The 25,992-nt window shown below is 43.8% G+C and overlaps 1 long non-coding RNA gene and 1 pseudogene across 1 annotated transcript in view; one reads left to right on the top strand and one right to left on the bottom strand.

Annotated features, from left to right (window-relative positions):
* Nucleotides 1–25,992, bottom strand: part of LOC126161625 (uncharacterized) — a 1,324,793-nt gene that overhangs the window by 972,007 nt on the left and 326,794 nt on the right. The window lies entirely within an intron of this gene.
* LOC126163548 (5S ribosomal RNA) lies at nt 19,471–19,588 on the top strand (annotated as a pseudogene).

The following is a 25,992-nucleotide window of genomic DNA, read 5'->3' as shown; positions in this document are numbered from 1 at the left end:
GTAGACGATGTGGAAGCAGCCGTGCTCTTCCTACGCTCCGCGTTAAAAATTACTGTTAATTATGCATTTCACTTTAAAGTTGCCATGTACTAAAGATCTACCCCATGTAAGAAGCAGTGAAGCGTGGCCAGGGAAGCTTTATCTGGCACAAGCTTCATACTTCAAAGTTTGGTACAGACCTGTGTATAACAAAACAAAATTATATATTTACTAAGATGGTATCTGTTCTTTCGGGCAAACAGCTCGTTAGAATGAAATTACAATGAAATGAACACCCTTAGCTCTTTACAGGCGTTGACATACGTCAACGGGGACAGGTGAAAATGTGTGCTCCGACCGGGACTCGAACCCGGGATCTCCTGCTTACATGGCAGACGGTCTATCCATCTGAGCCACCGACGACACAGAGTAATGAGTATAATGGGCGGGGGCACTACGAATGTAGTGCGAGACAATATGTTGAGAATGTGGGTTTCGCGGGAGGCAAGCCAGAGATAAATCCCTGCAGTCGCGCTATCCTCTGTGTCCTCGGTTGCTCAGATGGATAGAGCGTCTGCAATGTAAGCAGGAGATCCCGGATTCGAGTCCCGATCGAGGCACACATTTTCATCTGTCCCCGTTGACGTATGTCAACGCCGGTAAGCTGATAAGGGTGTTCATTTTATTGTAAAACAAAATTAGTTACACCTGTGTGATGTCGAAATCGTTGAAACTTCCTGGCAGATTATAACTTTCTGCTGAAACGGGATTTGAAACTACATTACTGGCCATTAAAATTGCTACACCAAGAAGAAATGCAGATGATAAACGGGTATTCATTGGACAAATATATTATACTAGAACTGACATGTGATTACATTTTCACGCAATTTGGGTACTTAGATCCTGAGAAATTAGTACGCAGAACAACCAACCACCTCTGGCCTTAATAACGGCCTTGATACGCCTGGCCACTGAGTCAAACAGAGCTTGGATGGCGTGTGCACGTACAGCTGCCCATGCAGCTTCAACACGATACCACAGTTCATCAAGAGTAGTGACTGGCGTACTGTGACGAGCCAGTTGCTCGGCAACCATTGACCAGACGTTTTCAGTTGGTGAGAGATCTGGAGAATGTGCTGCCCAGGGCTGCAGTCGAACATTTTCTGTATCCAGAAAGGCCCGTACAGTACCTGCAACATGCGGTCGTGCATTATCCTGCTGAAACGTAGGGTTTCGCAGGGATCGAATGAAGGGTAGAGCCACGGGCCGTAACACATCTGAAATGTAACATTCACTGTTCAAAGTGCCGTCAATGCGAACAAGAGATGACCGAGGCGTGTAACCAATGGCACCCCACACCATTACGCCGGATGATACGCCAGTATGGCGATGACGAATAACGCTTTCGATGTGCGTTCATCGCGATGTCGCCAAACACGGATGCGACCATCATGATGCTATAAACAGAACCTAGATTCATCCGAAAAAATGACGTTTTGCCATTCGAACACCCAGTTCCGTCGTTGAGTGTACCATCGCAGGCGCTCCTGTCTGTGATGCAGCGTCAAGTGTAACCGCAGCCATGGTCTCCGAACTGATAGTCCATGCTGCTGCAAACGTCGTCGAGCTGTTCGTGCAGATGGTTGTTGTCTTGCAAACGTCCCCATCTGTTGACTCTGGGACCGAGACGTGGCTGCACGATCCGTTACAGCCATGCGGATAAGATGCCTGTCACCTCGACTGATGGTGATACGAGGCCTTTGGGATCCAGCACGGCGTTCCGTATTACCCTTCTGAACCCACCGATTCCTTATTCTGCTAACAGTCATTGGATCTCAACCAACGCGATCAGCAATGTCGCGATACGATAAACCGCAATCGCGATAGGCAATAAGCCGATCTTTATCAAAGTCGGAAACGTGATGGTACGAAAAAAATGGTTCAAATGGCTCTGAGCACTATGGGACTTAACTACTGAGGTCATCAGTCCCCTAGAACTTAGAACTACTTAAACCTAACTAACCTAAGGACAACACACACATCCATGCCCGAGGCAGGATTCGAACCTGCGACCGTAGCGGTCACGCGGTTCCAAACTGACGCGCTTAGAACCGCACGGCCACACCGGCCGGCCGTGATGGTACGCATCGCAACAACGTTTCCCCAGGCAACGCCGGTCAACTGCTGTTTGTGTATGAGAAATCGGTTGGAAACGTTCCCCATGTCAGCACGTTGTAGGTGTCGCCACCGGCGCCAACCTTGTGTGAATGCTCTGAAAAGCTAATCATAGCATCTTCTTCCTGTCGGCTAAATTTCGCTTCTGTAGCACGTCATCTTCCTGGTGTAGCAATTTTAATGGCCAGTAGTGTATGACCTTTGCCTTCGCGGGCAAGCGCTATACTGACGGAGCTATGCGGGCATCACTCCCCAAGTTTTCACTTACGCCAACACTTTTTCTTTTACTCTAAAAACTTCACAGAAATGTTCCTGCTTTCCGAAGGAAAGTAGCACATCTGTAAGGAACGGTACTGCGGAGAAATACAGCATCGTTTCCAGAATTAATATTCATTCTGCAGCGGACTGTGCTGCAATTTTAAACTCGTTGACCTTTCATAAAAGGCAAAGTACTGGCGGAAGTAAGGCTACGAGGAAGAGTCCTGCCAGGGTAGTCGCCAGAGTATTCCCCCGTGAAAGACAAAGGTTCCGGGATCGAGTCCCCGCCCAGCACCTGCTCTCTTCAAAAGTGTGAGCAGGCCGGCGGAGTGTAGTACTCGGCAGCGCGGGGCGCCCTCCCCCAGCCCACAGCTCATCAGCATTCCGCGGCTGCGCGCGCCCGATTTAAATGCGGCGTCCGTATTTGCATAGGCCGGCCTTTCGCTACTATAAACTAGCCGGCACACTCCCGCTGCGGCACTCGCGGGAATCCTAATAACTCTGCGTTACAACATCGCCTACAATACACCGCCTGCGTCCGGACAGCAAACAGCAGCCTCTGATAGGTCCTCGCATCCGGGAAGAGGCTGAGCTGCAATTCCTAGTAGTGTCCTACAGTTTTATTCCTGCGACCCCGGTTACGTTTCGTTTCATGGCCGACTACACGTAGCGGAATACCGTGGATGAATAACGTATACTGTTGTGGTTCTTTGTTTCCTGGCTAATGAGCAGGTCATGAGACTTCGGAATTACAGCCGCATGACGCTGACATCCTGCCGCGATATTTCGGCTGACAGTCATCTGGCCATCATCAGGTCAGTTTACACCGGAGATTGCTGGTGCACGTCACTGACTTTAAACTTACCTGATATTACCTCGTGCGAGAGTTAGTTTTATTATTTTCACCACTGAATTTTATATCCGCGGGCCCGCTTATCTACAGTGGGTCTACACGACATAACACAGGGCTCTACAAACTGCAGAGGCCCGTCACGCAGTCATGACGTATGCGATTACGCATCAGCACCATTATTTGTATAAACTTACAAGGGTACCGTACGAAGTTACCCTTGCCGAGTTGATTCATATTGACAGGGCGTGTAGGACTCGACTAGGACTTCAACATTTGTACACTGTGAGACATAACTCTCGGCTGTTTTCGAAAAAATCGAGTTTGGCAACTGTAGGCGTGCTTATATACTTTGAATGCCTCTATTGTTCAAGGAGTCCACAGCGCAGCGAGAGAGTGCTTAGTTTCTTACGTGTGATGGCTCTCGATAGAATCTCGCCACCGGTACCATTATTTTTAATTCCCATTTAATTCTACCAAGAGATTCATTATGAGTGTGCAAAATATGGATATTTAATGATCCAGTTGTTATTTTGGCAATACTTATCCTGAAAAATGGAGAAACATTTTTTCTTAAGGAGATTGGAAACAAGAAAAAGGATACAAGAGAAACTTGCATTCATTACACTATTTTTATTTATATTATTGGATATACATTTGTGACAAGTATAATACGTACATAACCTATGAAACACTGCACGAATCAGGATGATATTGATCGTAGAAACATGGGAAATAATAATTATTGCGATGTACAGCACATGTAATCAACAGTGAATTTTTCCATATGCATGATTTATTGAATGTGTCTATTGCAAAAGAAATTTGGTTTACATACATCAACGGTTCTCGGTCGTGATAAATTTCACGTCGTACCGTGCATATCAAAGCTTATTACCGAACATTGTTGCAGAGAACTCACAAAAAGAATAGAACCGGCACCGAGATTCGATCCAGAGCCCTCTCTCGGCTGCCAGCCCTACATATATACATCCAAGCCTAAAATTTTCAAATTGACTTTCTCGAAATACATAGTGTCAACATGAACCATACTGGTGAGGGAGAGTTAGTACGGTCCCGTTATTAGCGACGCGCACCAGTGCATTCTAAATATCAGTTCAATTCATTATCTGGGACGGGAATATGATTGAAGTCTCTTTGGGAGTGTACGTGGAGGATGTGTAGGTGTAGGGTTGGTAGGATGTATAGGCAGAACCACGGCAACATACGAGGAGGAACTACAGGATAATTGGAGTCGGGTTTGCAGATGGTGTAGGTTGTTCGGAGGTGTTCAATGTGACCAAGGAGAGGCGAGAACGGATCCTTGTGATGGAAGGTAAACGGATGGTTCACTGTAGACTCGGACCATAGGTTATATAGCGGCGCGAATTTCTACTGTATATCGAATTCACGCTACAGCTGTTGGAGACAACGTGCTCCTCACGCGTTGCTTCTACACACCGGATTGATGTCATCGTTGCGTCTGGTTGCCGCCCCTTGTACGTGTGACACTGTAATACGGCCGCTGCGGGCGGCCTGTGTGTACAACCACTGAGGCTTATGCTGTTTCTGGCCTCGCCTGCGACGTATACTACACTGCGCGCTGCTACGATGGAGGGGTGGTCTACCCGGGAGGGATGGTAGCGGCTACAACTGTGATGTTCAACCTCTCAATAAAAATAGGGAGCGCTCGCGCGGGGGATTGTGTTTGTGTGTGTGTGTGTGTGTGTGAGAGAGAGAGAGAGGGGGGGGGGGGGTGCAATGGAGAGAATCAACTGACCAACTGGCTTGTAAATAAAAAACTAGGGCACATAAACAAATGGATCAAAGAACAGATGGCCTAAAAGAGGAAACTGCGACCATTATGACGAAGCAATGAAAGTGTTGAACATGTATCAAGACGAGTGGATGGTAGATGGACCAACCCAGTTCTTTACTTAGATCAGATTGAGACGGAATTAGAAAACAAGCAGGCGGCACATGTAAGCTTACAGCTTAAGTGATACGTACTTCAAAAAGTCTAGGCGCTCACTTAAACCTAAACTATGTCAAACAGCTGATTTAATTCACTATTATCCATAAGCATTTAACTAGGTTAGATATTTGTTCACGTAGGACTCACACAGTAACGGTGTAATTAAAATTTGCTGCTGTTTTTGAGATGGCTGTCGGGCCTGCAACATCTGCTTTATGCCTCAATACCTTGAAACAAGATCGACACAATGATTCAACGAATTACAGAGCTAGGAAAAATTCGAGGAAAAGCTGAAATGTAGCCAAATATAACGAAAGTCGAATGACAGTGGGACGTAAGGTCTCGTTGTAGAGAGACGCTAAGAAACGTAGCAGCGCACAGTCAGTTAGCTGTTAGTATGCCTCGACTTGTAAGTGATCGAGCGAGATAGCGCAGTGGTTAGCACACTGGACTCGCATTCCGCAGGAAGACGGTTCGAATCCGCGTGTAGCCATCCAGATTTCGGATTTCCATCATTTGCCTAAATCGCTTTAGGCAAATGCCGGAATGGTTCCTCTGAAAAGGTACGGCCGATTTCCTTCACCATCTTTGCCTAGCAATATTCATATCTTTTGCTCCGTCCCTAATGACCTCTACGTCGACAGGAGATTAAACCCTAATCTCCCTTCATTCCTTTCTCGTAAGTGGAGAAAGACCGAAAGGGTGCGAAAGTTAAGTTTTAGGGAACACAGGCTACTTGATGAAAGAATCTGAAATATTTGCCGTATCATTGACCTAATACTCAAATGTCCGAGATGCGATTCTAGAGAGTCGGATAGAAGCCCGCACAGGACTACAGGTAAAAGAGAAAGACTTCGTCAAGTGAATATGGGGAAAGAATACGGATTCCTAGGAGAAGACTCTATTTAATTATGAGCGTTGTTATAATCTTCAAATAACTTACGTGAATAAATCCAGATAACGTCCTCGGCAACCGCCTATATTTCGACAGATACATTCAAAGCACATTCCCATAAATTATTTTAACATTCGACTCGCCGGAAGAAGCTCCAGTTTCACACTGTTTTAATCTGTTCCAAAATGATGGCAGAGTTCTAGCGAAGGCACAATTGAAGGTTGAGCATGACCAGATTAACATACGCAGTGTATCGTGTTGGTATCAGCAAGCCTTGGCACGCCAAAATAGTACGTGAATGTGTAACATGTAGCGAGTGTGTTGTACGACAGTTCAGTACTAGATTCAGTAGGGTATTTGGTATCGATACATGACCTAAAACTGTATCGGTCTGTCGATCATGTAAAATAATGTAGCAGTGAAATATGCGGTACACCTCCTTTTCATTTAAAACTGACACATTCTTGAGTGGTTGGTCGTTTTGAGGATGGCTTGTAAAAAGCATCGATTCAAGGAGATTGCAGATATTACTCCTACGAAGAAGTCACTGTTCTGAAGCATTCGGAACAAATTATCCATGAGGATCTGCCATACCCTAAACCCCACACTGAGCAACCATTCCCCTAATAACATTTATGGGATGAACTCGACAGGTGTTCGGAAGAGCACCATAGAAGCATCTAGGTGCAAGTGAAGGAAGTACTTGTTCGATAATGGAGGAATATTTGCCACTGTTGGCACACACACAGCTGTGTTCCACGTCAAAGACGATAAAATAAATTACGTACAAGGAAGGCACACACACAAAATATTAAACGTTAAATGGTATATTTCCGGTACGTAGCCTCACTAATCCACTGTTATTCCCAGCAGATTTTAGGCACAGTGAAATTTTTACACATGGAGCAGCTATAACATTAAAATATTTTGAAACTTCCTGGCAGATTAAAACTGTGTGCCGGACCGAGACTCGAACTCGGGACCTTTGCCTTTCGCGGGCAAGGTACTGGCAGAACTAAAGCTATGAGGACGGGGCGTGAGTCGTGCTTGGGTAGCTCCGTGGTAGAGCACTTGCCCGCGAAAGGCAAAGGTCCCGAGTTCGAGTCTCGGTCCGGCACACAGTTTTCATCTGCCAGGAAGTTTCATATCAGCGCACACTCCGCTGCAGAGTGAAAATCTCATTCAGTAAAATATTTTGTTCCTCACAATAACTGTAAAGATGCACATTCTAGAACGACGTTAAAATCTTAGAGCAGCTAAAAGAGCGGCCGGTGGCTACGCGTTCGTCTTGAACGTCAGCATTCAGAAGAAAAGGACTTTCGTAGCATTCAGCAGCAGTAGAGCATACCTGGTGTAATGAGCTCTTAGGACACGACAATGCAGTTAAGGTGAAAACACACTATCGAGGTACTTGCATACATACACGAGAAAGAAATCACACATGGAATTACACATAAAATGATTTAATTGAGACTGAAAAATCTTTGAATAAGTAGTAAGCAAAAATTTCCGTATTTACCAAAGTTTCTTTTCGCCACTGGCTCTCCCCGTACCTGTAACAAGAAGGAAAGAAACTGTTGGTGAGTCTAGTTCACATAACCTGTCGGCGTGTGAACAGAATAATAGTTCACAAAAAATGAGAGACATGATATAGGCGCCAAGCAAACACGGAATAAGCAACATGTAAAAGTTCCATCTTGTCGAGGTTATTACGCAGGCAACACTAGCAGGTCAAGGATGTCAGAGACAACCGACAGCGATTTTAACGAGAGAACAATTCAAGCATTTGCTAGAAGTGATTTTGCTTATGTGTAAATCAACAAGATATGGGTTAAATTCTTAATTACGCGTAGAAGGTTGAGGGACAAACTATTAATTACGAGTAGTAGGTTGCAACATTTGAGTTCCAGAGAGGTAACAGGTTGCAGAAAAAAAGGTTCAAGTGGCTCTGAGCACTATAGGACTTAACATATGTGGTCATCAGTCCACTAGAACTTAGAACTACTTAAACCTAACTAACCTAAGGGCAGCACATACATCCATGCCCGAGGCAGGATTCGAACCTGCGACCGTAGCGGTCACGCAGTTCCAGACTGAAGCGCCTAGAACCGCACGGCCACACCGGCCGGCTCAGATTGCAGAAAGCTGTTAATTATGTAACAAGTTCGACGTAGTTCACGAAGCACGCTGAAACCACCAGAACACTAAAGCAGAAACGGAAAAGTGAATGAATGTAATCGAGGACTCGTTATTACAGTTTAAAGCCTATCCTTGACCACAGGTACAAGTACATCTAAAAATAGCAAAGTTTCGTAGCTTTCATAGCACGTTTGGTGACATATTGCTTACAGTCGTTTTGAAACAATGTTTATCTACAAATATGACACAGTGCAGTTTTGTTACTCTCGCCTGTAACAGAAAAATCGTTCCACAAATAACTAGATATCTCTTTTCTGTTCAACGTTGACCCATCCGAAACGATGTCACCCTGTATTAAGTAATTTTGGGTTGCATAACGTACGATATTTCGGCTGATGATTATTTTGACGGCTCCATGGGTAAGCGGTTACTGGACCCAGCTGCAACGAGAAACGCCTGGGTTCGAGTCTCTTTACACGAGAGATGCAACACTAAGAAAAATAAGCACCTCCGGCAGCTAGCATTAACCACTGGTAACGTGGCACGCGAACCACACTTGTTTCAGTGCTACTGTCCAATGAAGCAGGCAGAAACACAGCGACGCGTCGCAGAGGCCATGTCGAGCTGCGCTAAGGACTGTAATTCACTACTAGGTGTCCGGTGGACCACGACTGGAAACGAAACGATCCGTTTCGCCGGCGGCGCTCTGATAGCTGAGCTGGACTCGAACACGACACACAGTCCGACCGTCGTGGCAGTCATCGTAACTAATTCAGAGAAAACACGTTAAATCCACGTCTCGATGGCCAGATGCAAGTTTGAATCCCTCTCTTTCCGTGTGTCAGTCCAGTACTCAAATCAATGCGCTGTTCCAGAGGGTGGGGGATTCATGGGAGTCATGACGCCATTCTCCACTTCTTGATAAAAAGCCTTTATATTTTTACGTATACCACCTTCCAAAATTCTCAGCAACTTTCAGAGTATAAAGTGGCGTGAAAAATAAGAATCTCGAACCAGGGTTAGGAATTCTAGAAATTACAAGTAGCATTTTTAGTTTGCTTTAGTGAGAAACAGCTGCCCATTTACGGGTTGACCGTGCTTGCTGTCGACAACAAATCCGATACGGTCCGTGAGTCCAGTACTAAACCTGGCAAACGACAGAAAGCTGATTGAGGCAAGAAAGAAATGGAAAACCAACTTCACGAACAAATGTGTAAACTGCTGAAAGAAACAGCATTCCACTCATTTACATGCTCGTATTGCGGTAGTTTGAAAAATTGTATATGGAATCGAGGTGCTATGTGAAATACTAATGGTGAGATTTCGTTCCAATTGTAGTTCTTAAATCAATTGCGTGACTTGTGTTTTTCTCAAATTGTCGTACGAATGCTTGTGGTATTTCCGTGAATTGCAGTTTCTTCGAATTTATGCAAATGCGATATATAAAGCACTTATCTACAAAAATTTTGTTATTGTTTTAAAACATTTTATACGTTTTAATGTAATTCAACTGTTTATTATCTGTATACAAAAGGCAACGTCCCGACTTACTAACTGACTGACCGACTCACTCATTCACTCACTGATTCATCGCCCAGCCAAACCACTAAGGATAGAAACTTGAAATTTCGAGAGAATCATAAATAAAGAAATACGTGTTTCAGCATTTACGAAAATTTAACCCCAATGGGTTGAAATACTAGGTGAAAGTATTTTTAAAGTCACTTCTATGAAATTTAGTATCTGAGTTCTCGGTTAGAAACAAAAAAAAAGTATTTCACTGTTTTTGGAAATTCAATCCTCTAAGGGAGTGCAGTAGGGGATGAAAAGTTTTATGAAATTATTTGATTACGAAAGCTAAATCTATGACAATTTGTGTTTTACTTTCTGTTACAAATAAAAAAAAAAAAGTGTTTTACTGTGCTTGAAAACTCAACTCCTAATGGGCTGAAATAGGGGATGAAAAATATTAAAGAAAATATTTGATTATATTAAAATATTTTTAAAGGTAAATCTGTGAAAGTTGGCTTTTCACTTCTCCGTTTGACATAAATAAATATGAATTAGGATGTAAAACTTCCTACGAAAATATTATTACAAGAACGCAAAAAGCATGAATAACTGAAACCTTGGGCTCCAGCTATCAGAATCGCTTTTTGGTCAGAAGTACATTCCGAAAAGAACTTGCTTCTTTGACCTTGATTAGCTTGAACAGTTTAGAAGGTGTTGTAATTTGTGAGCAACATAAAAATTCGATCAAAAAAGTTATCTGTGCAGACCATAGAATCTACGTGAGCGAAGCAACGGGTTCATGAATGGTTCAAATGGCTCTGAGTGCTATGGGACTTAACTTCTGAGGTCATCAGTCCCCTAGAACTTAGAACTACCAAAACCTAACTAACCTAAGGACATCACACACATCCATGCCCGAGGCAGGATTCGAACCTGCGACCGTAGCGGTCGCGCGGTTCCAGACTGTAGCGCCTAGAACCGCTCGGCCACCCGGGCCGGCACGCGAAACAACGGGCTCTAAGCTCTTTAATATTAAAATAATAATCGTTATTATTATTGAAACCGGGTTCATCTGTGGCACGTTAAAATTGGGAGTGAAGGCAATTTATATCTGTAGGAGGAGGGGATAGACAGTAAACAAAATCGTCCAGAATCAGGACTCCGTTCTGCTCTAGCAGAGGATCATTCGTCTGGGTGCCCCGAGCGCGTGGAATTCATAGGAACGAGCAACTATCGATGCACAGAGGGACGGCTGTGATGGCCATGAGGTAACGCACAGCGCAATTCCATTACACGCAGTTACGTGACAGTGGGAGAACGGGTGCTGCAGATACAAACCAAATATCACGCTACCTTCCATTAGGAAAGTGGGTGCACTCAGAAAACTGTTATGTAATTTATACATGATAGAGTACAGTAGTCAGTCGTCCTTTTCGTTGCAGGTTTTATTACGCAAATCTAGATTTCGGCTAGTGCCTAGCCATTAACAGTGCACTATTTTTTTTAAATCTCGATGCATGTTAGTTCCCTGTTGTTCGGGCGTCAGTCACAGTCACAGAAAAGAACTGTGACTGACGCCCGAACAACAGGGAACTAACATGCATCGAGATTTAAAAAAAATAGTGCACTGTTAATGGCTAAGCACTAGCCGAAATCTAGATTTGCGTAATAAAACCTGCAATAAAAGGGACGACTGATTTCTGCGCTCTATCATTTATAAATACAAACCAACTAGCTACGCAGGGTGAATCCTACTAGGAAGTCATGGCGGACATCATTCTAGTCACTCAGAAGGAAAGAACGGACGCTAACAAAAGAATATGAGACTGTCCTACGACACTGCCCAGTTCCCTACACGGCGGCGTGCTTCTTACAGTGTGCTACACATTGACTGAATGCGCTCAGAATCCATAAATAAGAGCATACACTATTTGGTTTGTGACCTACTGTCTATTCTGAGTGTACAAAAATTACCGAAGTTTAGCATGTTATCTGGACTGCTTCTCAAACTATTGGGTGCAACTAGAATATTTTAATGTCTTTCAGAGTGGCTGGTTGATAGACCTCAACGATGAAATAATCATATTTCGTAGATATTTTTTGTACATTTTTTAATGTCTTTCACGTTCATTATGTGCGAGTTTCAACTATATTCGGTGTTTACATAATTTCTAGCACCTGCATTTCTATGTGTCTCATATCATATTGCATTATTTGCCCATACTCGCATTACAGTAACGGCGCTAATGACGCATATGCCTTGCACCCGAAAGTCAGACGCAACCATGCATCCATCTTCATCAGTTATAGCCACATTACCTAAGACTAAAGACCATGATTGTTGCGAAATGATGGCGTTACACTGGTTTCCGTCAAATTATATCCCTGTTTTTGTTACGTTCAAAATACGACGACACGTTTCGACCATGTGACGATATATGTGCATATACAAATAAGTTAAACAAAAATTTCTGTTGCTGAAGTAATGCAAAGCTGATTGTGAACTACGGAGTGTAAAGTATGTCGAATGTTCTATCAGTGGTATGCTAGTTGGAGAAGGATAGGAGAAGGAGAGAAAAATAGGAGTCGACTGAGGTCAGTCGTTGTTTTTGTGGTGTAGGAACTAGTACGTTGAATGTCACGGCTTGTGAATATGCATAACAAGACTTGAAAGTTCGTAGTAACATATTTCTACTGCAGGTGATTTAACGCAAGATTCGTACAGCACTTTCTCTGAAATCTAAACATTTCTCGTTACTGTTCTCGCCTTCCAGTGTTTCATTTGTGCCGCATTTATTGCACCACTACATCACAGAGCAATCTGTCATTAGTGTTCAAGAATTACACTGCGACACTGCTTGTCCGCCCCTGTTGTGCTGACTTTCACAATATCAATATACAGCTGTAAGGCAAAATATACAGATGTGTGTGGAGTGTAATGCCCAGTCTCAGCAGCCCATATATTGTAGTACTGCATAGCAGCGTAGTGTCGTGCTTTGAGCAATCCTTGGAAAGCCAAAACAGCACGCGAAACATGTAGCACAAAGACTGTGCTATTAGAATACTGCAATACACCAGCCGGCGCAGAAGCATCTTGATGGGTCTCTCACAGGCTTCAATGCGAGACTCACAAGGATATTTGGTGTCGATATCACCATACCAGTACCTTAAAAGGGATGGAGGCAGGGCAGAGGAGGAGCGCTAAATGATACGTCACTTGTTTGAAAATATGTTCTCGAACCGAACCTGCTGGTGCCCGTATTGTATTATTATGCATGTGTGTGAGACTTGAAACGAACGATCAGCCAGGCAGTGCGCAACTCACGTCACATATCAATGCCGGTCAACTCGTCGTTATGAAGCTCCAACTTGGTAGCCACAAGAAGCAGCTCACCTCGATCATGTCGTGCCCACATGTTAGTTCCTCGGTAAAGCCATACAGCGAAGCGACGGGTGGGCGTGAAAGTACAAGAGCACTTGACTGCAGACGGAAATCGTAAATCTCTCTCTCCATGATGGGAATGCAACCAAGTTCTCCGGTACCACGTGAGCGTCGCCCGACATAGCGCTCAGCTCCGCGGTCCACAGATAACTCTTGTGCTTCTTTTACCCGTTGCCGGGTAATGGCCCGTGCTGCCCCCGCCTGCACGTGGCGGGGATGCAACGCTGCAGGTGTCTGCTTCGCCTCTCCTCCCCCCCCCCCCCCAACCGCTAGCTCTGTCCCTCTCTGGAAGCGGTCGCACTGTCAGCTGCTCGTATTTCACCGATCGCTGCAGCCATGCTTCACCGCCGCTTCGAGGACAACAGCTTGTAGCGGCGCACCTTACGCGGCGCAAAGAAACCAACGCAGCCTAGTCGACCATGTTAGAGAGAGAGAGAGAGAGAGAGAGAGAGAGAGAGAGAGAGAGAGAGAGAATGTATAACGAATCGTGCTACTCATCCTCTATGCAAACCAACTCTTCCACAATCATGTACCTTCCTCTGCCTACAATTTCGTCCTATTTTTCAACTTACGGCAAGTGAACTGTCCTATTTTTCAACTTACGGCAAGTGAACTCGTATGAAGAAGACTATCATTTTTGAGTCATCAATCTTATGACTGGTTTGATGCGGCGCGCCACTAATTCCTCTCCTGTGCCAACCTGTTCTTCTCACAGTAACAATTGCAGCCTACGTCCTCAATTATTTGCTGGACGTATTCCTATCCCTCTTGTTTTCATCTACAGTTTTTGCCTTCTACAGCTCCTCCAGTACTGTGGATGTCATTCCCTTATGTCTTAACACATGACCTATCATCCTGCCCCTTCTCCTTGTCAGTGTTTCCCACATATTCCTTTCCTCTCCGATGCTGCACAGAACCTCCTCATTCCTTACATTATCAGTCCACATAATTTCCAACATTCTTCTGTAACAACACGCCTCAAATGCTTCGATTCTCTTCTGTATCGGTTTTCCCACAGTCCACGTTTCACTACCACACAACTCTGTGGTCCAAACATGCATTCTCAGAAATTTCTTCCTCAAATTGAGGCCTATGTTTGCTACTAGGACACTTCTCTTGGCCAGCAATGCCCTTTTTGACAGTGCTAGTCTGCTTTTGATGTCCTCCTTGCTCCGTTTGTCATGAGTTATTTTGCTGCCTAGGTGGAAGAATTCCTTAATTTGGTCTACTTCATGAGCATCAATACTGATGTCAAGTTCCTCGCTGTTCTCATTTCTGCTACTTCTCATTACTTTCGCCTTTCTACGATTTACTCTCAGTCCATATACTGTGCTCGTTAGACTACTCATTCCATTCAGCAGATTCTGTAATTCTACTTCACTTTCACTCAGGATTGCAATGTTGTCAGCGAATCTTACCATTGATAGCCTTTCATCTCGAATTTTAAGTCCATTCTGGAACCTTCCTTTTAGTTCCATCATTGGTTCTTTGATGTACAGATTGAATCGTAGGGGCGAAAGACTACATCCCTGTCTTACACCCTTTTTAAACCGAGCACTTCGTTCTTGGTCTTCCACTCTCATTACTGCCGCTTGGCTCCTGTACATGTAGTATATTACTCGTCTCCACCTATAGCTTACGCCTGTTTTTCTCAAAATTGCGAACGTCTTGCACTATTCGACGTTGTCGAACGATTTTACCAGGTGGAGAAGTCCTATGAAAGTGTACTGGCGGAAAGTCATCTATTAAAACAGACGTAATTTCTGGCGTTCCCCATGGTAGTGTTATAAACCCTTTGCTGTTCCTTATTTATGTAAACGATTTAGGAGACAATCTGAACAGTCGTCTTAGGTTGTTTGCAGACGATGCTGCTGTTTATCGTCTAGTAAAATCGTCAGAAGATCAAAACAAATTGCAAAACGATTTAGAAAAGATATATGAATGGTTCGAAAATTGTCAATTGACCCCAAATATCGAAAAGTGTGAGGTCATCCACGTGAGTGCTGAAAGGAATCCGTTAAACTTCGGTTACACGATAAATTAGTATAATCTAAAGACCGTATATTCGACTACATACATCGGAATTACTACTACGAACAATTTAAATAGGAAAGAACACACAGAAAATCTTGTGGGAAAGGTGAACCACAGATTGAGTTTTACTGGCAGCATATTTAGAAAATGTAACAGTTCTACTAAAGAGACTTCCTACACTGCGCCTGTTCGTCCTCTTTTGGAGTACTGCTGCGCGGCGTGGGATCCTTACCAGACAGGATTAGCGGAGTACACGGAGAAAGTTCAAGAAAGGGCAGCACATTTTGCATTACTGAGAAAAAGGAGAGAGCGTGTCGCGGATATGAGACAGGATTTGGCGTGGACATCATTAATACAAGGGCTTCTCTCGTTGCGGCGTGATTTTCTCACGAAATTTTAATCACAAATTTTCTCCTTCGAATGCGAAAATATTTTGTTGACGCTGACCTACATAGGGAGAAACGATCACCATAATAAAATAAGGGAAATCGGAGATCGCACGGAAGGATATAGGTGTTCGTTTTTTCCGCACGCTGTTCGAGAGTGGAATAATAGAGAATTGTTGTGACGGTAGTTCGATGAACCCTCTGCCAGGCTCTTAAGTGTGATTTGCAGAGTATCCATGCACACGTAGATGTAGATATAATTTATTACCGCTAAGCTAGCTAAATCGTCTGCACGTAGGAACTTAGTACTACCCGTGCGAGGCCGCAGCGGATCGTTAGTTAATTATAATTTTGCAATTGCAGGTTCTACTTTCAAGTCATTTTCAAGAGGTTAAAGTGCTGAAAACACAAAAGTTGTCAACATTAGTAAAATAGGTAAAAAGGATGTAAGCTTATACAGCTCATGTTACCGTTCGTCACATACGCCGTCGGCATGTAACAGATAGAAATAACACGTATAGTAAGCCAAAACGCTGCTATATTCAAAGACTTTTCTTAGGGTGTTTTTTAATGGTGCTATAAGCTTATTTTAGCCCGATGGCCATCGTCAAACGTATGGAGTTGTTAGTGCACATATCTATGTCTATTTGTAACTAGTAACAATTTTGCATAAATTGTCATAGTACTTACTTTCACAACACAAAGTTAACGCTGTCGCTGTCTAATTCTTGTACTTCTCTGTATCGTAGGTAAAGCACAGACGAAATTGTAGATATGTGTCACTAGTGGAATTTGTTGCTGAGCAATATTCAGTAAGACCTATTTAATAATTTCCGTAAGTTTGACACCTTCAATTGACAGCTAAGTCAACGATGTTATATGGTTACATAGTTGGCTTATTCAGCTCTGGAGCTCAGGGTGGTAGTAGTACATATTTTGCTAATGTTAGCTGGTGTTGTCTTTGTAACTAATTTACTACTGCCGCCCTGACCTCCACAGATGAATAAGGATACTATACTATTAAATTTCATCCTTGACGTAGTTGTCAATTGGAGCTGTCAGACTTACGGAAAAAATTAAATAGGTCTTAGCGAGTATTTCTCAGCAACAAATTCCACTGCTGAGACATTACACATCTAGAGAATAACAATTTCGTCTGCACTACACCTACAGTACGCAGCTATACAATGCATCAGACAATGACAGCGTTAACGATGTGTTGTGGAAGTAATTAATACTATATATATATATATATATATATATATATATATATATATATATATAATTACTGTTAATTACAAACAGACATGAATATATGCATGTACAACTCCATATGTTTGAAGATAGCTTGATAATGGTCATGGAACCGAAATAAGCTTATAGCACAAGAAAATGACATCTTAATAAAAAGCGTTAGTAGCGTTTTGACTTACTGTGCATGCAATGTCCTAACAAGGTATTTATAACGCTGCAGGCCCAGAAGAATTCAATATAGAAATAAATCTCGTGAAACTGGCGAATCCTGGCAAGAACCATATAAACTAGAACCCTCTTACTCATTTTATAAATGTTGACAACCATGGTAGTTTCAGCACCTTAACCACATGAAAACGACTGAAAAGTCGAAATTGCAGTTGTGGAAATTGTAATGGATAATGCAGTCCATGGCGAAGAGGTTGTCACTTAAAAACACGTAACTGTTTTAAGATAGCAAATTTCTCACATAACGTATAGAATAATTTTCTGGCGAAGTTCACATTCTATCAGAAATGTTGTAGCAGAAGATTCTTCTGTCCTGAGGGCTTCCTTGGTTCTAATATTTACTTTGTTTTCAAAATAAATATTGACTCTGCAGCAGAGTGTGCACTGATTTGATACTTCGTGCAGTTTAAAACTGTGTAAGACAAGAGGTAATGACGGAACTGAAGCTGTGAAGGGGGCTGGTAATACAATGGAGTTTAAAAGTCATCACTCCATTGTGTCTTCACAGTGGCTCTTAAAGGCCATGAATGGTTGTTAGGTAACACTTCTGTATTACAGTAATTCATATTTTAAGCCACCCTACGCTAATGCACTTAGAATATACATTTATAATTTTTTTCTTAAAAGAAAGAACTATCGGAGGTGGTTTGAAAAGTCTGTGATGACTAATAATGGGACAAGGCCGTCAATAAAATGATCTGTTGTTTCAAACAGAACACGCAACGGTTCATTCACAGTTGCAGGCACAGCAGACACATAGACCATTCGTTCTGTAACTAATTTAATTCTGCTAGTGTTAATTCAAGTAACAACATGATGGGCAAATTTTATCCCCGACACACACACACACACACACACCACACACACACACACACACACACACACACACAGAGAGAGAGAGAGAGAGAGAGAGAGAGAGCGAGAGAAAGAAGACCGGTGGCTTTGTTTCGCCTCGTCCACGTGCTCTTATCCCATTGGGTTTTCACTGAGGAAACAACGCTATAAAAAGAAAGTCCGAACTGTAGCGCGAAACTATACCAGCTTCTTCTTAGCCTGAAACTGTAGCCGTAAAATACTCGTCAACAGAAAAAAAGATGACTTCACGGAATTACACGATGAGCCGACCACCCTACGTCCTCGAGACAGCAGTTCGGATACGTTCCAAAGGCGCGCGCGCGCGCGCGCGCGCACACACACACAACTGCGCGCGTGGGATACACAAAGAGAGAGGACGAGTAAAGGCGTAAAGAAGAGGGGGGATGAAGGAGGAACAAAACGAAGACAAGGAAAAGGCATGTTGAAACTCCTAGGAGCTATTAAGAAGTCGAGAAAAGATGCTTATATTTTTTAATCTATACTTCTATCGAATTCCAACCACGGTCCTTTGTTCTGCAAGTAACTAGCCAACTTCTATCATTTTCCAGTCGAGAGGGAAATCAAGTTTCGTGTGTTTTTGCCATCTTTCCTTTCCTCTTTCCCCTTCTTTCTCTTGCGCCTATCATTCACTGGGGTTGCTGTTGTTCCGATAGTCTATCTCGCCAGGTCTCTCGTAATGGCATGTCTTTTTACACGGAAATGCTTCTTCAAAAATCATATGCGGAACATCAGAAATGGTCGGATTTATCAGTGAGGAATATCATACCGCATTTCTAAGCAGCCTTCATTCTGGTAATAAATGCAAAAGTAGTAACGCCTGTAGAAATTTCAGTATCCAGTAAGAATAGTCGCCGGCCGGAGTGGCCGTGCGGTTCTAAGCGCTACAGTCTGGAGCCGAGCGACCGCTACGGTCGCAGGTTCGAATCCTGCCCGGGCATGGATGTGTGTGATGTCCTTAGGTTAGTTAGGTTTAATTAGTTCTATGTTCTAGGCGACTGATGACCTCAGAAGTTAAGTCGCATAGTGCTCAGAGCCATTTGAACCATTAAGAATAATCATTCTGAACAGAATCCGTGAGTCAGTGTGATGAAGATCACAGCAGCTTTTCTATCGGGATATCCTGTGCGAATAATTCATTCGTAAACAACGAAGAGAAAAAAGTATTGGATAACCCCAAAGAGATAGACTTGTTATTCATAGACCTAAAAAGAGCGCATGACACAGTACAAATGGTTAAATTGTGGACGGCACTAGAATTAAATGGTAAATATTCAGGATAAAGTAATACAACAGGAAACTTACTTAAAGGCAATATGAGTACAATTAACACGTGCGGGGTTTCCAGATCGCTTTCCTGTAAATAGGCGCTTCGAGGAAGGCTGGAACATTACAGATGGGTTGAACAATACTAAAAAGCTATCAAGACAAACGAGACGAATATTGGGAAGTGTATGTTAAATATTATCCAACGGCCTTGCCGCAGTGGTAGCACCGGTTCCCGTCATATCACCGAAGTTAAGCGCTGTCGGGCTGGGCTAGCACTTGGATGGGTGACCATTCGGTCTGCCGAGCGCTGTTGGCAAGCGGGATGCACTCAGCCCTTGTGAGGCAAACTGAGGAGCTACACGATAGAGAAGTAGCGGCTCTGGTCTCATAAACTGATATATCTACATCTACATACATACTCCGCAATCCACCATACGGTGTGTGGCGGAGGGTACCTCGTACCACAACTAGCATCTTCTCTCCCTGTTCCACTCCCAAACAGAACGAAGGAAAATGACTGCCTATATGCCTCTGTACAAGCCTTAATCTCTCTTACCTTTGTGGTCTTTCCGCGAAATGCAAGTTGGCGGCAGTAAAATTGTTCTGCAGTCAGCCTCAAATGCTGGTTCTCTAAATTTCCTCGGTAGCGATACACGAAAAGGATGCCTCCTTTCCTCTAGAGACTCCCACCCGAGTTCCTTAAGCATTTCCGTAAGACTCGCGTGATGATCAAACCTACCAGTAACAAATCTAGCAGCCCGCCTCTGAATTGCTTCTATGTCCTCCCTCAATCCGACCTGATAGGGATCCCAAACGCTCGAGCAGTACTCAAGAATAGGTCGTATTAGTGTTTTATAAGCGGTTTCCTTTACATATGAACCACATCTTCCCAAAATTCTACCAATGAACCGAAGACCACTATCCGCCTTCCCCACAACTGCCATTACGTGCTTGTCCCACTTCATATCGCTCTGCAATGTTACGCCCAAATATTTAATCGACGTGACTGTATCAAGCGCTACACTACTAATGGAGTATTCAGGCATTACAGGATTCTTTTTCCTATTCATCTGCATTAATTTACATTTATCTATATTTAGAGTTAGCTGCCATTCTTTACACCAATCACAAATCCTGTCCAAGTCATGTTGTATCCTCCTACAGCCACTCAACGACGACACCTTCCCGTACACCACAGCATCATCAGCAAACAGCCGTACATATTGCCATCCACCCTATCCAAAAGATCATTTATGTAGATAGAAAACAACAGCGGACCTACCACACTTCCCTGGGGCACTCCAGATAATACCCTCACTTCCGATGAACACTCACCGTCGGGGACAACGTCCTGGGTTCTATTACTTTCTTCGAGCCACTCACATACTTGGGAACCAATCCCATATGCTCGTACCTTAGTTAGGAGTCTGCAGTGGGGCACCGAGTCAAACGCTTTCCGGAAGTCAAGGAATATGGCATCCGTCTGATACCCTTCATCCATGGTTCTCAAGATATCATGTGAAAAAAGGGCGAGTTGCGTTTCGCAGGAGCGATGCATTCTAAAGCCGTGCTGATGCATGGACAGCAACTTCTCTGTCTCAAGGAAATTCATTATATTCGAACTGAGAATATGTTCGAGAATCCTGCAACAAACCGATGTTAAGGATATTGGTCTGTAATTTTGAGGATTTGTCCTTCTACCCTTCTTATATACAGGCGTCACCTGCGCTTTTTTCCAGTCACTCGGGACTTTACGTTGGGCAAGAGATTCGCGATACGACGGCTCCACTCCGCGATGACAACGATGATGAAGATTATGCAGTATCAGTGCCAACTACGGATAGAAATGGAAGCTCTTTACATGACCGACAGACTGGTAATCTTATTTGCAGAAGTAGTACGTGTCGCAACAATACAACAGAAAAAACCGAAACTGCCAGGCCTATATTAAATAAACGCAGAGATACTATAAGCGCTGAGCAACCGTATTGCTGCATACCTTAAAGCACCGGTAAATAAGTGCTTGCTGCAAGATAAGATACTTCTATTATGGAAAACGGCAGAAGTAGTTATCCTCAGAAAACGAGAAGACAGAGATTCAAAATACTGAAATTTTTATAAAATTCATTGCGGAAATTACATGAAAAACTGCTATGTTGTAGCCTGAAATAACACAGAAAGAAGTAGTAGAAGAATCTCAGTTTAGATCCAAAAAAAAGGGAAAACCACTGAAGAGGCTCGGGCAAATAGAAGTGATCAACACATTGTAAGAGAAGTTCGTAATTGCTGTAAGGACATGGCGATCTACCTTGTTCTCTACAGTGAGTAAATCGGAGCACTAGAAATCTCTGATGGAGTCTCAGGACTACTGCAGAAAAGGGAAAGCAAACTTGGTTTGTTCGAGAACAGGAAAGCATCTAACTGTTGGGTACCCACAGGGCTCACCTCACTACTTGCAACGGAGATCTGGGATATTGCTCTAGAGCCTACAGCAGAAACTAGGTGGCCCATCCCAAGCAAAAGATGGCATATACGCCCACAACTTGATGATAATAGTAAGCAGAACGTTAGGTCTGAGCTAAAAGAAAATAATCACTAAATTATGCCACATCTTCAGATATAGTATTCAGAAAAAAACTAAAAATAGCTGCACATGTAACAGTTTACGAGCTGCTCAAAGAAAAATATAGAAATTCGAATAGAAACGCGACCTATATAACAATTCGATTAAGACATATGCTTAACTGCTTGGGACAGCAAACTGACGAAAAAAAAGTCGTCAACATATTGAAATTGTCTGCTGAAGCGATCTTAGACTCCTGAACAAAATTCCATCGTAAAATGTCGATTCAAAACACGTGCGGCAGTCTAAATTTATAATTGTTATTTTATTTGATTAACCAGTTCCAGCGCTACATTACGCCATCTTCAGGCTGCCTGACCGACTCGTACAAAGAATCCCATCTCTGGTTCAGTCAAAATGGGGGTCAGTTTTCAGTGGCTAGTATCCGTAGATTTATTCCTGACACAGCGATTCCTTCGATCATCACTTGCCAAATGTTAGACAAACATTCTTCCTACACGTCGGTTAGGGGAGCTGAAGTGGCGTAATGTAGCGCTGAAACTGGCTGCTCAAATCAAGTAACAACTGAAAATTTAAACGGCTCAAAATGTTTGATACGACATTTTTTACTAAGCAGCCGAGGTTCTGCAACGGTCTCTATTACAGAAAATTCGAACGGGTCTGCAAATGAGTTCTACTTACCTCTAGACAGCATTATATTGTATTACGAAGTTGTACGCAATCACTTCGGGAAGAATCGGCTGTGATTCCTCCACAGGCATTAAGACACCTCATTTAAAGTGTTGGCAATAGATTTTATCGATCATAAAGGCGATGCCACTCGCCTTCCATTACAAAGGGGCGTTGTTGTGTGTTTGTATGTATCTTGACGAGATGCTCCTTCGGCGTGTAATACTAGCGCCGCACACTTCCGTCGTGGCGCGGCGCAGAGACGTAAATCGTGTTTGGAGCCGGGCCGCGTGTTGGAGGCACGTGGAGTCACGCACGCGGCTGGCGAGACCACCGCAGTCGCCGTGACACGCTGTACCAGTACAATACAGTACAGGGGAGGGGAGGCGTCGCTCTCTTGGCGGCGGGCCAACGGCTACGTTAATGAAATTCTGGAACTCAGCTCTACAGCACCTACCAACATTCCGTGGCAGAAATACAAGTAATCCTGAAATGGAAAACAAAAGTCGTAACCGTCAATAAATTCTTCTGGGCTGTCGAACGCGTTGTCAATATATAAAGTTGTCCGGCGTTTCGGCCACTATTCCATCTGGCCTTCCTCAGGGATTTGTGCTGAGCTGACTGCTGAATGAGAGAGACTTAAGATCTTTTACAGTAGCTGATGAAGCTGTTTATGCAATTTGATGGGGTATTCAGGGTAGGAGGGGGGGTGTTGGGCGTTCTTTACTGGTCTTTATATTATTCCCCGTCTTTGGCAGATAAATACGTGCTTGATTGGTGTTTGCATTATTTCTTGCCATTACTGCAAACAGGTGAAACGGAGAGAAGGGGGGAGGGGGTAGCTGTGACGTAGCGCTGTTTACTTGTTGCCAGATGCGGGCTGCGGCGTGTCTGCGCTCTGTGTACGTACGGCCACCGCGATCTCCTGCTCGCCTGTGTGAGTTGCTTTGCGTGCGCTGTAATCCCGTAGCGTTGTCACTGCTGGCAGCCAGAATGCCGGAAGCCTATACCCGTCCCGTCTACTCATGTTGGCGGCTCGTTTGGCTATTTCTATCGCCTCTCTAATCTTCGTCCTCAATGTAAATATCTGTTTCGCCAGTACGCGGGCTTCACGGAACATAATCTCTTAATCGCACTCATTGCCACCGCTTACCTTGTGCGTTGTCCCAGATGGATATACCTTTAGTGATCTGAAATTCGTGGGCTGAACGGCCGCCCGTCTCGCCTGCATACACCAGTCCATAATCGCAACCGATTTCGTAGACTCCTGAGGTGTTTAGCATCTCGACCGCATCTTTCGTTGAACCTAGAACATCTTTTATTATGTTATTGCCCCTCCTCCTACCCTGAAGTGCCCTATTTACGTATAAATAGCTTCTCCGCTACTATATAAGATCTAAAGTCTCTCTCATTCAGCAGTCAGCTAAGCACAAAGTCGGACAAGTTTGTAGATTGACAATGCGGTACAACGTCCGCGGAAGTCTTCGTTTACAAAAGACATAATGTTCATTTTGCAAACCTTTCCTCTGGAGACGTGAGATACCGTTTTAGTATGAGCTGGCAAATCTGTTCGTCCTCCTTAACCCACATTTGAAACCGTTCTTGGACTTGGAATCACTGAAGAAATAATAAAATTTTGTCGGGTTTCTATACCGGCATACCTTTTTAATTTAGTTAAATTCATCTCATGATGGAGATTTAAAGTCGTATCACATTGTAGGTAGGGAGACTGCAAAAATAGGTTCAGCCGCCTAATCGGAAAGAATGTTCGTTCTCCGCGTACAGTGGCCCCATCTTTGTGGATATGTGACAGGTGTGTTGGTTGGTTTATTCGGGGAAGGGGACCAAACAGCGAGGTCATCGGTCCGAGAGGTGTGTCTTACGAGCATTTGTGGAGTGTAGGTCAGTGTATTGGATGCGTGTATAGTGTTGTGTGAAGTCTGTGAAGATGATCACGATGACAGAAGGGAAGGGGTGAAATGCGATGCCGGCACATAGCCTACTCCTCTCGAACAGTACATGGGGTGGTGGGAGTCAAGCGCCACCGCGAAGGCGATGGAAATATAGTCCACCACAACACTCAATGAATACAATAATTTGTATTTTCAGTTGAAAAAAAAACTGTTTCACAATTTTCCTAATCATGAACATCGCTTGGCAAACTGAGCCGTGTACACCTTTCCAAATACACTAACACTACGGCACACTGAGTCAAATATAGTGTGTTAACTAGAGGGTAGCCGCAGATTGGCAATGGGGGTCACGCACGGGGTGAGGAGTTGCAGTGATGAAGAGCGCGGGGGGAGGGGGAGGGGGAGGAGGAGGACGGCAAGTTTCCCCTGCCTCCTGCAGTGGAGCCACCTGAACATGCGCTTCATGCTTGCGCGGAAGAAAGAGTCACGCACGGAGGTACAAACCACTTAAATGCTATGCATAATCGAAACTGGAACTATCTTCTATATTGACATGATTAGTAAAATTCGTAATTGCAATAACTATGTGCAGTTGTGAAACTGAGTGAACTGCAAATCAGTAACACAGCAGACAAGAGTGTCTATCTCAGACACTATCGTCAGATAGCTAACGTTGGCTGCCATCAAAAACAAATGGCTGCCAGCTGAAGCCTTCCGACTACTGCCGATTCAGGTCTAGGAAGCCGAAAGAGTAACTTATAGTTAATACACTACAGCCTTACAGTCACGTCTCACGTGGAAGTTAAGCGCAGAAACAAGGGGAAACAGTACAGATGGATCAAAAATGGAAAGATTAAGGCAAAGCTATCTTCAGCTTGAGGGATGGTTGGTACATCTCATTGCATTGCTAAGTATAAGATGGCATGTCCCTGTGTTCCACCGACCTTTGAGATGACCTGCAATTTTGCGTGTTCCTCATTAGTGAATCATAGCGAGCGGTGAAAGAAAAAAATCTTATGACTCGGTGGGGTTGCTGATAATAATCCACTTCATACCTTTACCTTCCCACGATGCAAAAACGAATGGAGACCACCTTCTAAGGCCAGTATTAAACGCAGCTGGATAAAAGTACCATACTACTCTGCATCAGAGACTTCTGAAACGCACCTCTATCGACGTAAGGAGTGAGGTGATGCAATAGTCACCACACTTTCGTTCCAGAAGAGTGTGTCTGATAATCCGGGTTTAGGTTTTCCATAGTTTCCCTAAATCGCCAAGGGCAAATGGACGGATGGTTCCCATGATCAGGAGATGCCCGATTTAGCTCCCCTAATCCGAGTTGTTTTCCGCTTCTAGTGACATCGTCGCCGATGGACGTAAAACACTAACCTTTCTTTCTTCCATTGACAACACTTTTATCACTTTCTTCCTGGATGGACGAGGGAATCAAATCCAAGTTAAATGAAAGATTGGATTTCGCAAAATTTAGTACAGCAGCTCTAAAGCAGCCGAGAAGTAGGCTTTATTCACGCTGTGACCGTGAGAGACGTGGGA

The sequence above is a fragment of the Schistocerca cancellata genome, chromosome 2 (assembly GCF_023864275.1).
Source record: "Schistocerca cancellata isolate TAMUIC-IGC-003103 chromosome 2, iqSchCanc2.1, whole genome shotgun sequence".
NCBI classification, from domain to species: Eukaryota; Metazoa; Arthropoda; class Insecta; order Orthoptera; family Acrididae; genus Schistocerca; species Schistocerca cancellata.
Note: the sequence above shows the minus strand (reverse complement) of the source record. Positions and strands in the feature narration are given on the sequence as shown.